The sequence below is a fragment of the Pan troglodytes genome, chromosome 23 (genome assembly GCF_028858775.2).
Source record: "Pan troglodytes isolate AG18354 chromosome 23, NHGRI_mPanTro3-v2.0_pri, whole genome shotgun sequence".
In the NCBI taxonomy this organism is placed as follows: domain Eukaryota; kingdom Metazoa; phylum Chordata; class Mammalia; order Primates; family Hominidae; genus Pan; species Pan troglodytes.
Genome location: NC_086016.1, coordinates 3,322,312 through 3,339,225, shown reverse-complemented (window position 1 = coordinate 3,339,225; position 16,914 = coordinate 3,322,312). Strand labels below are relative to the sequence as shown.

The window sequence follows — 16,914 nt, the reverse complement described above, 5'->3', positions numbered from 1 at the left end:
CTCAGAGAAAGCTCTGCCTCCTGGGTTCACACCATTCTTCTGCCTCAGCCTCCCGAGTAGCTGGGACTACAGGTGCCCGCCACCATGCCCAGCTAATTTTTTTGTATTTTTAGTAGAGATGGAGTTTCACCGTGTTAGCCAGGATGGTCTTGATCTCCTGACCTCGTGATCTGCCCAACTCTGCCTCCCAAAGTACTGAGATTACAGGTGTGAGCCACCGAGCCTGGCCTGAATGTGATTCTTATCTTTGTTTCTCTATAGGTAAGATGTTGTCCACTCCACCTTTGGTTTCTTTTGGATTTGATGTTTTATACAGTTGGAGAATAATATGTCTAGGTGTAGGTTTTTTGCATTCATCCTGCCTGGTGTGCTCTGAGCTTCCTGGATCTTTGGTTTGGTGTCTGATATTAACAGTGGAAGTTGTCAGACATGATTGTTTCAGATGTTTCTTCTATTTCTCTCTCTTCTCCTTCTGGTATTCTCATCACTCTATGTTACACATTTTCTAGCTGTCCCACAGTTCTTGGATATTATGTTCCATTGTTTTCAGTTTTTAAAGTTTCCTTCAATGTTTCCAGAGCTCAGAGACTCTTTCCCTTGTTGTGTTCGGTCTACTAGTAAGCCAATCAAAGATATTCTTCAGGTCTGTTGCAGTATTTTTTTATCTCTACTGTTTCTTTTTTGTTCTTTTCTTGGACTTCTGTCTCTCTGCTTACATTGCCTATCTGTTCTTGAATGCTGTCTCCTTTGTTCATCAGAGCCCTTAGCATACTACTCAGATTTTTTTTTAAATCCCCGTCTGACAGTTCCAAAATCAAAGCTGTGTCTAGTTCTGATGATCTGTCACTTCAAATTGTGTTTTTTGCCTTTTAGTATGCCTTGTGCTTTTTCTTTATTCCTAGAGATGAGACACCAGGTAAAGGGAACTACTGTAACAGTGCACCCAGTAATGATGGGAAGCTGTGCAGGGGAGGGGAAGCTGTCTTAGTCCATCAGCCAGCATAACTAAAAGCAAGTAATTTGTAAACAACGAAATTTATTGCTCAGTTTGGAGGCTAGAAAGTCCAAAGTCAAGGTTCCAGGAGATTCAGTGTTTGATGAGACCCATTCCTCATAGATGGTGCCAGCTATATATCCTCTCATGTTGGAATGGACAAAGAAGCTTCCTTTGGCCTCTTTCATAAGTGCACTAATGCTAATCAGGATGGCATTGCCATTACATTTCAAAGGCCCCACCCTTTAATTCTAGTGCATTGGAGACTCGGTTTCAACAGGCACATTCTGCAGTGGGTAGGGCAGAGAACAAATATTCAGACTGTAACAGAAGTGTTCTGGAGTCTTACGATCAGGCCTAATTGTTTAAGTGAGTCTCTGCTTTTGGACTATGGACTTCAGATGTGTTTCTCTGTTTTTATCTTCCCCTTTAGGGATGACTGGAGTAGGCTGGAGTTGGGTATTTTCCTTCCAGCAGGTCATTTAGGATCTGATTATATGAGAGCAGGTTAGGCTGAGGGTCAGTAATTTCTCCTGAGGAAAAGCCTTGTTAAGAACAGGGTGCTCTGGCATATTTTAAGATGGTTTTCCTTTTTCCTTCCCAAAGGTGGAAGCAGGAAGCGAGTTTTCTCAGGTATTTGCCACAGGAGGCTGGTGAAGCTCCAGAGGTAAATTTTAAAATATTATGCTCACTCATAACTGGATCTCCCTGGCGTTTTTACCTCCTTGAGTTGTCCATATGGAACCTTCAGCAATTCACCAGCTATAGTTGAAGATTTTCTACTCCAGCACTGGTTCCTAAGTTGGTTTCAGTAGTGAGTCTCTGTTCCTGTAGGCCATAAATTCCTATATTCACTTCTCTATCTCTCCAATCTTGGAGGCAGTGGTTTGCCCTATGTCCTCTCTTCACAATAAATCCAAAAAGAATTGTTGATTTTTCAGTCTCTTCAGCTTTTGTTTCATTAAATTTTTTTCTTAGAGTTGGGGGTCTCACTATGTTGCCCAGGCTGCTCTCAAACTCCTGGACACAAGGGATCCTCCTGCTTTGGCCTGCCAAAGTGCTGGGATTACAGGCATGAGCCACCACACCTGACCTTTTCAGCTTTTCATGTGTTGTTAAGATGGACTGATTACTTCCATTCTTTTTTTTTTTCTCCTTTTTTTGAGATGGAGTCTCACTTTATTGCTCAGGGTGGAGTGCAATGGTGCAATCTCAGCTCACTGCAACCTCTGGCTCCCAGGTTCAAGTGATTCTTCCTGCCTCAGCCTCCTGAGTAGCTGGGATTACAGGCCCCCAACACCATGCTGGCTAATTTTTGTATTATTATTATTTTATTTTTTATTTTTTGAGGCAGAGCTCACTCTGTCATCCAGGCTGTAGTGCAGTGGCATCTTCTTGGCTCACTGCAACCTCCACCTCCCAGGTTCAACCAATTCTTCTGCCTCAGCCTCCCAAGTAGCTGGTACTGCTGGCACATACCACCACACTTTGCTAATTTTTGTATTTTTAGTACAGATGGGGTTTTGTCATGTTGGCCAGGTTGGTCTCAAACTCCTGACTTCAGGTGATCCACCAACCTCAGTCTCCCAAAGTACTGGGGTTACAGGTGTAAGCCTCCGTGCCCAGCCTAATTTTTGTATTTTTAGTAGAGACGGGGTTTTACCTTGTTGACCAGGCTGGTCTTGAAATTCTGACTTCAGGTGATCTGCCCACCTCGGTCTCCCAAAGTGCTGGCATTACAGGCATGAGCCACTGCACCTGGCCACTTCTAAGCTTCTTACATACAGAAATCAGAACCTGGAATCTGTTTCTAAGACTTATCTTCTTAATACCTATGTGGACAATTAAAGGATTTTTCTCCTCAGGACTCTGAATATGATGAATTGTATGAATAGACTTTCCAATACTGATCTTTTCTTAATTTGTGAAATGAACTCAGACAGTTCCTTCTTGGTCTTAACAGACTATTTCTCTTTGTAAATATTAGTGTTTCTGTGGATTCTGTACTTGTTCCTTTTTATCCTTTCATTCTCTTAGGTTCACTTGGTCTGATGGATTCAGGTACCATTGAAATTCTGATAGTTTCAAAATTTTTATCTCCAGCTTTGATCTCTCTCGTGAACTCTGGAACTGTATTCCCAATTGCCAGTTGGACTTCCCTACATATGGGACCTCAGATATTTCAAACATGATGTGTCTAAGACTGTATCTGTTCTGGCCATCATATTGTTCTTTTATTTTTCCAAATTTCACATCAGCAGTAACAAACTAGCTGTGATCATGGCAGATAGCCTGGAAACAAAACAACCCTTTTTACACTCTGCACAGCAAATTGACATCAAATCCTGTTTCTACTTTTTTTCCTTTTAACTATTTCTTCCTTATTCTGTATTCTCACTGCTCCATCTTCTGATGCAGGAGGTCATCTGGCTCTCTATTTTCCTCTCCTCTGATTCTTAAGCCCTTTCCCATTCTCTTTCTCAGGAATGGCTGTTAAAATGCCAATATAGTCATGTAACTTTCCTGTACTTAGTGAACCTCCTTATTTACACCCTGTTTGTGAAGTGGCTGTGTTCACTCTGGGTGGACACAGAATGTTTTTGGCATGTACAAAGAGAATTTTATGCTGCCTGTGTACAGCTATTAATTTGTAAGTACACTCAGCTTTTTGTATCTGTAGGTTTAACATCTGCATATGTAAACAAACTTGGGTGCAAAATATTTGAAATAAAATCAGACGCTTGCATCTGTGGTGAAAATATTCAGACTTTTTATTGTCATTATTTCCTAAACAACACAACTATTTACATCCACATTGTATTTGGTCTTCTAAGTGTGAAAGAAATATAAAGCTTGGGACTCCAAACTCATTAAGCTAAAGGGAAAAGTCAAGCTGGGAACTCGATCATGCAAACCTGCCTCCTCCTTTTGGTTCCTCAATAAGATGGCTACAAGATAAAAAGCTTTTTATCTTGTAGCCCCTCCCTCATATTTTTCCCACAAGGAAATTTCTGGTATGCTTTAAGATCGTTAAAGTGTTTCTGTTAAAATTCATCATGGTAATGTAAATTGATAGCTTATCCTTTTTTTTTTTTTTTTGAGATGGAGTTTCGCTATTGTCACCCAGGCTGGAGTGCAGTGGCGCAATCTCAGCTCACTGCAACCTCCACCTCCTGGGTTCAAGCAATTCTCCTGCCTCAGCCTCCCGAGTAGCTGGGATTGCAGGCATGCACTACCACACTTGGCTAATTTTGTATTTTTAGTAGAGATGGGGTTTCTCCATGTTGGTCAGGCTGGTCTCGAGCTCCTGACCTCAGGTGATCCACCCACCTTAGCCTCTTAGAGTGCTGGGATTACAGATGTGAGCTGCCACACCTGGTCTGAGAGCTCATCTTTAGAGTGCATAGGACAGAACTCAGAATCACCTCTCTGCCCACCTGACACAAATGCATATCGGATTGTTCCCCCTCCCTGTTTGTCTATGTTATGTATAAATGCAGATTCACTGAGCCAAAGGCATGAATGACTGTATCAGTCTGTTCTCATGCTGCTCTGAAGAAATACTCAAGACTGGGTCATTTATAAAGGAAAGAGGTTTAATTGACACAGCTCTGCATGGCTGGGGAGACCTCAGGAAACTTACAATAATGGCAGAGGGCACCTCTTCACAGGGTGGCAGGAGAGACAATGAGTGCAAGCAGGGGAAATGCCAGACACTCAAAACCATCAGATCTCATGTGACTCATTATCATGAGAACAGCACAGAGGAAACTGCCCCCATGATCCAATTACTTCCAGCTGGTCCCACCCTTGACACATGGGGATTATTACCATTTATGGTGAGATTTGGGTAGGGACACAGAGCCAAACTGTATCAATGAATGTTTTCCCCCTACCCCAGTCTTACATGAAAACTGTATTTCTCAATATTTCACTCTTTCCCCTTTAAATTTGGAGCCCTCAAAATCATTTTTGAAGAAAGGCATAGACCTGTCTCCTGGGTGTGCATCCTTAACATTGACAAATAAACCTTCTAAAATGATCGAGATTTGTCTTGGTCATTTTTCTTGATTGACTGAAGTGTTCCAGAGGTGATATAAAGTATAGTCATGCATAGCTTAATGACATGTTTATGTTCTGAGACATGATTTACCAAGCAATATTTTTGTTTTGTGAACATCATAAAGTGTTCTTACATAACCCTAGATGGTATATATGTTTATATTTTTTCATATGAGAAACCATATGTTCTAGCACCATCATTGAATATCAGTCACTTTCCCTACTTGATCTGCAGTGCTAGTATCAAGTCCCGCACATCAGGTTTTATCGAGGAACCAGCCCCCAATATTTCAATGTAAGTTCTTTCTAGTTTCCCTAAGTGTTGGCTGGTCTGAGAAATAAAGAGTACAAAGAGAGAAATTTTACAGCTGGGCCTCCAGGGGTGCCATAACATTGGTAGGACCATGATGGAGACCTTGAGCTGCAAAATCAGCCAGTTTTTATTAGGGATTTTGAAAGAGGAGGGGTTGTACGAACAGGGAGTTGGTAACAAGGGTCACATGCTTCAAAGGGCCATAAAGATTGCAAGGCAGAGGCAAAACTAGAACTACTGATGAGGGTCTGTGTCCCGCTGTGCACACATTGTCTTGATAAACATCTTAACAGGAAACAAGGTTCAAGAGCTGAGAACCAGTCTGACTAGAATTCACCAGTCTGACTAGAATTCACCCTAGCAAACCTGAGGGTACTGCAGGAGACCAGGGTGTATTTCAGTCCTTATTTCAACCGCTTAAGACAGACACTCCCAGATCGGCCGTCTATAGACCTACCCCCGGGAATGCATTCCTTTCCCAGGGTATTAATTATTAATATTCCTTGCTGGGAAAAGAATTCAGCAATATTCTCTTACTCACACTTCCGTCTATAGGCTCTCTGCAAGAAGAAAAATATGACTGTATTCTGCAGGACCCCACAGGCAGTCAGACCTTGTAGTTATCTTCCCTCATTCCCTGAAAATCGCTGTTATTCTGTTCTTTTTCAGGGTGCACTGATTTCATATTGTTCAAACACCCATGTTTTACGATCAGATTTGATATTGTTTGAACACACATGTTTTACAATTTGTACAGTTAACACAATCATCACAGGGTCTTGAGGTGACATACATCCTCAGCTTATGAAGATGATGGGATTAGGAGATTAAAGTAAGGCAGGCATAAGAAATTATAAGATTATTAATTATGGGAACTAATAAATGTCCATGACATCTTCACAATTTATGTTCTTCAGCCATGGTTCCAGCCAGTCCCTCCGTTTGGGGTCTCTGACTTCCCGCAAGAAGGTTTCTATGTGTGTTTATAATCTTAGGAGACCATGGTGATATGCATGGTTCATTGATGATTAAAAGATCATTATGAGGCACATGACTGCATATGGAAGGATAAGCATGGGTTATATGCAAATATACCGTTTTATATAAGACTTGAGCATCGATGGTTTTTGGTAACTGTGGGGGTATTCCGGAGCTGATTTCCCACAGACACTGAGGAAAAACTGTACTTTGAAAATGAAAGGTGCATACATTTTTGTTATTAAAATTCAGTCAAATATTTAAATGCGGAATCACTGCATAATCAGTTCATTCAAGACTGCATATATCTCTCTCATCAAGGCCCAGGATCATTTATCTAGATACACTGCAGTATGTCATTCCATTAACATGGTGTGTCTTCTTTGTGTCCTTGGGACTGGACTTCTGCTACACCTCATAGTTGTGAAACGGTGTGGTTCACATGGAAGTGCTAAACATCTTCAGTTTTTCAGTGAAGTGGAACCTCATAATACTGTGCATCACCATGCCCAGCTAGTTTTTCTATTTTTTGTAGAGACAGGGTTTCACCATGTTGCTCAGGCTGGTCTTGAACTCATGAGCCCAAGTGATCCACCTGCCTCAACCTCCCAAAGTGCTGGAATTACAGGCATGTGCCACTGCACCTGTCCTAACTAACCATTTGAAATACAAGTGAAGCAAAGTCTCTCTCTCTGATGTTTGGTCTTCTATTTACAACTCCTAAAATATCTAAGTGTGCCCTCCCTCTCAGGGCACACAGCCCAATCCTCTTTTTTCCCATACGATAGGAAAGAAAGAATCACATAACAAATGCCTAGTGATCTTCATTGTGAAGAGCACATGGTCAAAACTTTTTTTAAAATCCTATTTTGAAGTCCAGTTATGCAAAGAATTAATAAATAGTGAGAAATTGATGAAAGAGTAGCTATCTTACTGAGTCCAGTGTAAGAACACAAATGGGATTCATAATGAGCCACAAAGGCATCTGAGTCCAGATCAAAATGTCAAGGTCTTGAGAACAGGCCCAACTGGGAGCAAATTATGAAATCTGCATGAGTCTCTTAAGGACGACTTAGTTAAGGCTTGCCCTTTGGTTTTTATTATGAGACTGATATGGTTTGGCTGTGTCCTCACCCAAATCTCGAATTGTTCCCATAATTCCCACGTATTGTGGGAGGGACCTGGTGGGAGATAATTGAATCATGAGGACAGTGCTGTTCTTATGATAGTGAATACATCTCATGAGATCTGATGATTGTATGGAAGGAAGTTCCCCTGCACATGCTGTCTCTTGTCTGCTGCCGTGTAAGACCTGACCTTTGCCTTCTGCCATGATTGTGAGGTCTCCCCAGCCACGTGGCACTGTGAGTCCATTAAACTTATTTTTCTTTATAAATTACCCAGGCTTGGGCATGTCCATATTAGCAGCATGAGAACAGACTAATACGGAGACTTATTATGAGTTTGATACGAAGGTGCAAAAACAGAGTTCTGGAGTCAGATTATGGGTGACAGCTACATAATCTTTTTTATTCCAGAAAATTGAAAGACTTTATATATGAGTGGAACTTAGTTTCTGTTCAGTGTTGATGTGGGAAAAAGTGAGGTTAGATTTGTGAGCAGCAGCTGAATCATTAAAAGTCTTCAAGTCCTTGCAAAAGAGTGAGAACCTAAGTTTTAAGCTGTTGTTAAGTGCTTTTAAGTCCTTGAGGAACACACTTACCTGTGTAGAGATGTTAGTCTGGAAGCGAACAAGATAATGGGAAGTAAGAGGAGTGCAGGCTGATGGAAACATGATGGAAAATGGAACTATTTCAGTTGAGAGAGGGTGAGGGTTTCACTGAGTCGAGGAGTGCAGGCTGATGGAAACATGATGGAAAGCGGAAATATTTCAGGTGAGGGAATGAGGGTTTCACTGAGTCGAGGAGTGCAGGCTGGTGGGAGCATGATGGAAAATGGAAATATTTCAGGTGAGAGAGAGTGAGGGTTTCACTGAGTCATAAAATTGTGGAGAGGAAGCAGTGAGTATTAGAATACTTAAGAAGTAGAATTAATAAGACTTTGTGACAGAACAGGTGATGGGTCTGGGAGAGAACTATAGCTGGAACAGTGGATCTCAGGGTGCTCCATGAAAATAAGACTCTTTCTATCATAATACAGCTATGTTACTTGTCTTTTTCGCTTGTTTTTGTTCTCTGCTTTGGTGCAAATGCAATAGTAAGTAAAACCGTAGCACAAAACAAGACAGTGGCTCCAAACAATAGTAGCAGTTCTATTATTTACAGTCACATGGTTGCCTAAATAAGTAAACATGCCAATTTTATTTTCATGTTACTTAAGAATATCATTGATGAAGCAGTAAAAAATAAAATTTTCATTAAGTCTAGATCCCCAAGTATGTCTTTTCAGTATTTGATAAAATGGTAAGAACTCATAGAGCACTTATTACTTAAAAATGAACTAAGTGTGACAGGGTGCAGTGGCTCACGCCTGTAATCCCGGCACTTTTGGAGCTCAAGAGTTTGCGACCAGTTGAAGTAACATGGTGAAACCCAATCTCTACAAGAAAATATTAGCCAGGGGTGATGATGTAAGCCTGTAGTCTACTGTAGGGATGAGCCCTACAGGGTCTGTGGGTTTTACTCATCGTGTGTAGAGATGAGAGATCGTAGAAATAAAGACACAAGACAAAGAGATAGAAGAAAAGACAGTTGGGCCCAGGGGACCACTACCACCAAGATGTGGAGACTGGTAGTGGCCCCGAATGCCTGGCCGCACTGTTATTTATTGAATACAAGGCAAGGGGGCAGGGTAAGGAGTGTGAGCCATCTCCAATGATAGGTAAGGTCACGTAGGTCTCGTGTCCACCAGTTGGGGGACCTTCCTTGTTTGGCAGCCGAGGCGGAGAGAGAGAGAGGACAGCTTACGCCATTATTTCTTCTATGCATTTCAAAGACTTTTAGTACTTTCACTAATTCCGCTACTGCTATCTAGAAGGCCGAGCCAGGTGCAGAGGGTGGAACATGAAAGCAGACCAGGAGCCTGACCGCTGAAGCACAGCATCACAGGGAGACAGGCCTCCGGATAGCTGCGGGTGAGCTTGACTGATGTCGCCTTCCACAAGAGGTGGTGGAGCAGTCTTCTCTAACTACCCCGGGGAAAGGGAGACTCGCTTTTCCGTTCTGCTAAGTAACCGGTGCCTTCCCAGGCACTAGCGCTACCGCTAGACCAAGGTCTGCTAAGTAACAGGCGTCTTCCCAGGCGCTGGCGTCACCGCCAGACCAGGGAGCCCTCTGGCGGCCATGTCTGGGCGTGACAGAGGGCTCGTACTCTTGTCTTCTAGTCACTTCTCACCGTGTCCCTTCAGCTCCTATCTCTGTATGGCCTGGTTTTTCCTAGGTTATAGTTGTAGAACAGATTGTTATAATATTGGAATAAAGAGTAATACTACAAACTAATGATTATTAATATTCACATATCATCATCTATATTCTATTTCTAATACAAGTATTCTATATATTTTCTTTATTACACTGGAACAGATCATGCCCTCAGTCTCTTGCCTTGGCACCTGGGTGGGTTGCTGCCCACAGTCTACTACTGGGGAGGCTGAGGCGGGAGGATCATTTGGCCCTGGGAGGCAGAGGTTGCAGTGAGCTATGACTGCACCACTTCACTCCAGCCTGGGCAACAGAGCAAGACCTTGTCTGAAAAAAAAAAAGTGAGATTGTCTTAAAGAAAAATAACTGAGCTGTTACTGAAAATGTAAAAAGTTTTCAAGTGAAAATTAAAATTTGGAAAACGTATCTGCATTCTTGAACATGACAATTTTTCAAAACTTACGGATTTTTCTGAGGAGATCAAGGGTAATATTACTGAATTTCAAAATATTTTATAATAAAGTGTATCAATATTTGGAATATCTGCATTATTCGATGAACCAATATTTTCCCAATGGCCATATCAATATGATAAAAATCATGATTTGTAAAAGACCCATTAACATTGAAAATAGATCTGTAGGTTTTGATGTGATATAGCAGAAAAACATATGATGTGGTGTCATGCCTCCCATTGCAATAACCTGAATAAAGCATTTGTTTGGAGATCAAAGAAGAGGAAGAATAGTTGGCCAAAAATACTTAATTTTTTTTTTTTCGAGATGGAGTTTCACTCTGTCACCAGGCTGGACACAATCTTGGCTCACTGCAACCTCCACCTCCTGGGTTCAAGCGATTCTCCTGCCTCCATCTCCCAAATAGCTGGGATTACAGGCACTCACCACCATGCTGGCTAATTTTTGTATTTTTAGTAGAGACGGGGTTTCACCATGTTGGCCAGGCTGGTCTCGAACTCCTGACCTCAGGCGATCCACCCGCCTCAGCCTCTGAAAGTGCTGGGATTACAGGCATGTGCCACCACACCTCGTCCAAAAATTATTTTAAATTAGTCTTCCTTTCTACAACTTCATGTCTGTGTGGGGCACTATTTTCTTCATACACTTAGTCAAAACAATATATTGCAACAGATTGAATTCAGAAGCAGATATGAGTATCAAGCTGTCTTCAGTTAAGCCAGATATTTTGCAAAAATGTAAAAACATTGCAACTCTTCAAACTATTTGGGGACTTGTTTTATTTTAAAATACTATTTTGTTAGCATGAACGGAATTTATTATTTTTAAGCATGTTACTAATTTTTTTTTAAGTGGAATCTTGCTCTGTCTCCAGGCTGGAGTGCAGTGGCACGATCTCAGCTCACTGCAACCTCCATCTCCTGGGTTCAAGCGATTCTCTGGCCTCAGCCTCCCGAGTAGCTGGGAGTACAGGTGTCCACCACCACGCCTGGCTAATTATTTTTGTGTGTATTTTTAGTAGAGATGGGTTTTCACCGTGTTGGCCAGGATGGTCTTGATATCTTGACCTTGTGATCCACCTGCCTCAGCCTCCCCAAGTGCTGGGATTACAGGTGTGAGCCACTGCACCTGGCCAATATTTACTAATTTAGAAGTCTTAATTTCTTTTGTGATAATCATTAATAGAAATAATACATATGAATGAAGTTGGGTGAGAGAGAAAGGTTTGGAAGTTGTCATTTTTTTTCTTTTAACTTATTTAAAATTCAAGTGTCATGTCTACAAAGTGGCGGCAAAACTCATAAATTAAAATAGAGACCTTATTCCTCCACACTCCTTTAGTTTCATTTTTTCCTTCTATCATAGGGTTTATCACTATTATTTTTAATCTTGTCATCCCAACTAAATTATGAAGTTCTGCAGAAAAAAAGTTATGTGCTTTATTTTTGACTTATTTGTACTTAGCACCATGAATTGCTTAGGGATTGTTCTTTAAAATAAAAATTAAATAACATCAGGCCAGGCATGGGGGCCCACGCCTGTAATCCCAGCACTTTGGGAGGCTGAGGAGGGCAGATTACCTGAGGTCAGGAGTTCGAGAACAGCCTGGCCAACGTTGCAAAACCCCGTCTCTACTGAAAATACTAAATTAGCCAGGCGTGGTGGCACTCACCTGTAATCCCAGCTACTCAGGACACTGAGACAGGAGAATTGCTTGAATGTGGGAGGCAGAGTTTGGAGTGAGCTGAGATCATGCCACTGCAATCCAGCCTGGGTGACAGAGCAAGACTCCATCTCAAAAATAAATAAATAAATAAACAAACAGGAACATCAGTTAGCAATGTTGTCATTTAGGCATATTTAGGCATTAATTCTATCACTTACCAGACCTTAATATTTTAAATTTTTGATCATGGAATTTGTTGATTTGAACCTGAACAACCTTAATTATTTTCAAGTAGTTTTTCCTTCAATTAAATTATATTAACTTTATATTTATTTGAAATAATTTATTGTCATGTTTTTATTAAACTTTAATCAATGTTTTGTGCTTTTATAGCCATGTGAAATATTGATTTGTTTTTGAAATATTGATTTTAAAAACAATGCAATTAGTTGATATTTATTATTGAAAAGTACTAGAATTACAAAACCTTAATAAATATTGATAATTATTGTCATTTAGAAAAATAAGACTGGTGTAGGAATGAAGAGAGAAGAAGGAGTAACAAAGGCAATTGCTTTTTATTTTGAGTATTTTCTTTTCTTTTTTTTCTTTTTAGTAAAAATGGGGTCTTGCTATGTTGACTAGGCTGGCCTTCCTGGCCTCAAGTGATCCTCCTGCCTCAGCTTCTCAAAGCACTGGGTTTACAGATATGAGCCACTGTGCCCAACCTGATAATTACTTCTATGTCATATTGACAGGTTTTAGACTAATAAAACATTTTTATTTCGTTTATTATTTCAGATTCAGGGGTACATGTGCAGATTTGTTTTAAGGGTATATATCATGATGCTTAAGTTTGAGCTTCTATTGATCCCATCAACCGGATAGCCAACATAGTACCTAATAGGAAGCTTCTCAGGTCTTGCCCCATTCCTTCCTCCATCATTTGAAGTCCCTAGTGTCTATTGTTCCCATGTTTATGTCTGTGTGTACCCAAGATTTAATTCCCACTTATAAGTGAGAACCTGTGATAGTTGGTTTTCTGTTTCTGCATTAAGTTGCTTGGGATGATGGGATCCAGATGCATCCATGTTGCTGCAAAAAAACATTATTTCATTCTTTTTTATGGCTGCATAGTATTCCATGGTGTGTATATGCCACATTTTCTTTGTCCTATTCATCATTGATGTGCACCTAGGTTGATTCCATGTCTTTGCTATTGTGAACATATTCGTGTATGTGTCTTTGGGTAGAATAAGTATAATTTATTTTCTTTTGGGTATACACCCAGTAATGGGATTGCTGGGTCTAATGATAGTTCTGTTTTTTGAGAAATCTTCAAACCACTTTCCACAGTGGCTGAACTAATTTGCATTCTTACCAAGAGTGTATAGGCATTCCCTTTTCTCTGTAGCCTTGCAAAAATCGGTTGTTGTTATTATTATTATTATTATTATTATTATTATTATTATTATTATTCTGAGATGGAGTTTCACTCTTATTACCCAGGCTGGAGTGCAGTGGCACAATCTCAGTTCACTGCAACCTCCTTCTCCCAGGTTCAAGCAATTATCCTGCCTCAACCTCCCGAGTAGCTGGGATTACAGACATGCACCACCATGCCCAGCTAATTTTTTGTATTTTTAGTAGAGATGGGGTTTCATCATGTTGGCCAGGATGGTCCCAAACTCCTGACTTCAGGGGATCCACCTGCCTCAGCCTACCAAAGTGCTGGGATTACAGGCATGAGCCACCGCATCTGGCCAAGACGTTTTTTAAAAGTAGAATTTTAAACTCCTCATTAATACTTTTCCTTCCTGACATCTCTTTAATTTCTTAGGGCACACACTGAGGTGCATGGCATCTCACTGTTAATCAAGAACAAAAAGCCTTAAATTATGCTAGAAACCACTATAGCAATGTCTGTGTCAAGAGGCTATCTGCATATCTAAATGTACATTTCACAGTACAGCAAACACTTTTTTTGAACTACATTATCTGTCAGATTGCCTAAGGCACTGAAATAGAAAATTCCTAGTGCTTGCTGTATTTTGCTAGCTTATACATTAGTTTCTTTTGTTGATTTTTGCTATGAGAGGACCAAAAAGATAGAAACCACAGTATCTGTTTTAATTATATATATATATATGCTTTTGAGACAGGGTGACACTCTATCACCCAGGCTGGTGCAATCACAACTCACAGCAGCCTCAACTTCCTGTGCTCAAGTGATCCTCCCACCTTAACCTCCCAAGTACCTGAGGCCACAGGCATGTAACACCACACTTGGTGTATGTTAGTATTTTCTTGTACACAGAGGGTTTTTCCATGTTTCCCAGGGTGGTCTCAAACTCCTGGGCTCAAAGGATCCTCCTGCCTCAGCTTCCCAATGTGCAGTGATTACAGGAATGAACCACCATGCCTGGCCTTAATATTCTTTTCTATTTGTAAATGGAAAGCTTCAGAAAAGACCCTCAAACAGGGCTATAAATATTTTCACAATACTGTTTGGTACAGCCATATATTAATAGTATATATAATGTAACTCAGGGGTCCCCACCCCTGGGCCGTGGACAGGTATGTGTCTGTGGCCTCTGAGGAACTGGGCTGCACATCAGGAAGTCAGTGGTGGCTGAGCGAGCATTATGACCTGAGCTCCACCTCCTATCAGATCAGCTGCAGCATTCGATTCTCATAGGAGTACGAATCCCAATGTGAACTGCACATGTGAGGGATCTAGGTTGCATGCATTTATGAGAATCCAATGCCTGATGATATAAGGTTGAACAATTTCATCCTGAAACTATCCTCCCTGCCATCTGTGGAAAAATTGTCTTCCATGAAACCCATTTCTGGTGCCAAAAAAGGCTGGGGACCACTGATGTAACTTATATACCAGTATATCACATTTATTCTTACCTTTTGATATATATCCTGAAATTAGATGTGGACAAGCTGTGGGAGTTAGGTGTGAAATTAGCTTAGCAAGTTAGACTCCCAGGACAATTCCACACTTCACTAAGCAAATGATGGCTATTCTTAACTGACAACATCATCACCACCTGTCTCTTACTAACCCTAACAGTATAATAGTATACATGGTAGGAGCCCAGCTGAATGTCTTTCTCCAGCCCCACATCCAATGGCTGAGATGTACACCCTCTTACCTAAGGTTGTGTATCCCCTTCTCTGCAGCTAGAGCCCACTTGGCCTGGGTTCCATTCCCCACCCCAGAAAAGCCTTCTACTACTGACTGGACTGGAGAATACATGCCTCAGTTCCGTTGTCCCCTGGCTGTGTAACTCTGAGGTCCATGTTCAACGTGGCTCCCCAGAGTTCTGTCATGGGAGTAAGCACCAGTCATCTGCAGTGTAACTCACTTGGCAACACATTCTTATATCGTCTTTTTCCTGTTCCCTGTCCCATCTGTCCCTTGTTGACCAGTGCTTCCTGTCTCCTTGGGATCATGTCCTAAATAAACTACATGCACTGAAAACTTTGTCTTAAGTTCTGCTTCTGGGGGAACCCACACTAAGACATGCTGAATCTTCCATATTTAGGAGGAACTGGTGCCTGTTGAAGATGAATTGTTGTGTTTGTTGGAGAAAAATTCATTTGTTATGCTGGAAGCACACAAATCCCACAAGAATACTGTATTGCCAATATTTTCTGTGTCTCTAGCTGAGCAGGTAAGGAGAGCTGCACTGATGCTGGAAGTTGTCAACACTTGTGAATGACTCTGGAGCCTTCTTGTGGACCTCCACCTTGGAGGAGGTGGCAAATGCTTAGTATTGTCCCAGGAGTCAACATGCAGGCACTCACACTGATCTCCATATCGTTGTGGAGAGTCAATGTCAAGACCCTCTGCCCTTCAAAGCTGTCACATTGTATGCGCCTTAGACGCCACCTAGCAGAAGAAAGCCAGGTTTACCTTTGGACACCAACAGCATTCTTTCCATTCATTCATCCTCCTGACTTATCAGACCCTGCTATGAATGACTTGATTGTTCTTCAACTTATAATTTACCCTCAAAATTTGAAGATTTTCTGCCCATTCAAAATAATTGATTTTGCCTTTTTGGAAAGCAGCTCACAAAGATATTACTTGAATAAATAAAAATTGATACATTTTTAGGAAGCGTGTATTTGGAGGTGTCCGTTGGACATACCAATCATTTGTTGACATACCTATCACACTGTCTGGAATGACACCTCAGTTTTGTCCCTTTTCTTTCAAAGTAGGCCTTTGGGAATCACGTTTACTTTTATACTGAAACATGATTTTTCCTCTCAAGAGTTTGTCTTTTGTATTTAGCAAAAAAAGCCTTCTCCATTCTGTAGAGAAAATCCCCAAATTGTGCAAAACCTCTGGAGAAAGTACTGAGCCCAGGACATCAGCATTCCAAGAAAAAGACTCTGCACACAGTGTCTGCAATTGTGTGTTTAACTGTTAAATGCAGATGTAGTGAAATTAATAGCTCTTTCAAAATGTACAATATAGTGAATGGGTGTTGCCAATACATTATAATTACCCCGGACTTGTGTGAGGTGGATCCTTTGGATGAGAACTGGCTTTCTCAGATGAAGGGAATCCTGTCTGTGAATGAAGAAGACAAGGAGGAACATAGTATTCTTGGGAGAGGCTGCCCTGGTTTTCATGATGTCAGTGGTCCTTTAACCCAAAAGCCCACAGATGTTCTCCCTAACTAACCACAGAAAGTATAATTACCACCCCTCAAGAATCTTGCTGACTTCATTTTTTCACTAAGTTCTTGTTCAGAAACCAAGATTGAGAGGAATTACTCCCAGAACCAGTGTGCAGTACTCACCTTTGAGACTTTTGACCTCTTTGCTTTCTTTCACAGCTTGTTTTTTCCTGCCTGTTTTTCCTGTCTTCTTTCAGGCTAAGCCTCCCTCCTTTTGGTAGAGGCTTTTTTATACCATTTGGGAACTGGTTTGGATAAGCTACCTTAATGAAGGACCACACATCCCTCCAGAGATGATAAAAGACTTTTTGTCTTTTTTGGTAAGTCTTTTCTGGAATA

At 41.0% G+C, this 16,914-nt stretch overlaps 1 pseudogene; it reads left to right on the top strand.

The window, feature by feature from the left end:
• The window catches only part of LOC129136886 (zinc finger protein 717-like), an 80,215-nt pseudogene extending 63,636 nt beyond the window's left edge, over positions 1 to 16,579 (top strand).
• The last annotated feature ends 335 nt before the right edge of the window (positions 16,580 to 16,914 follow it).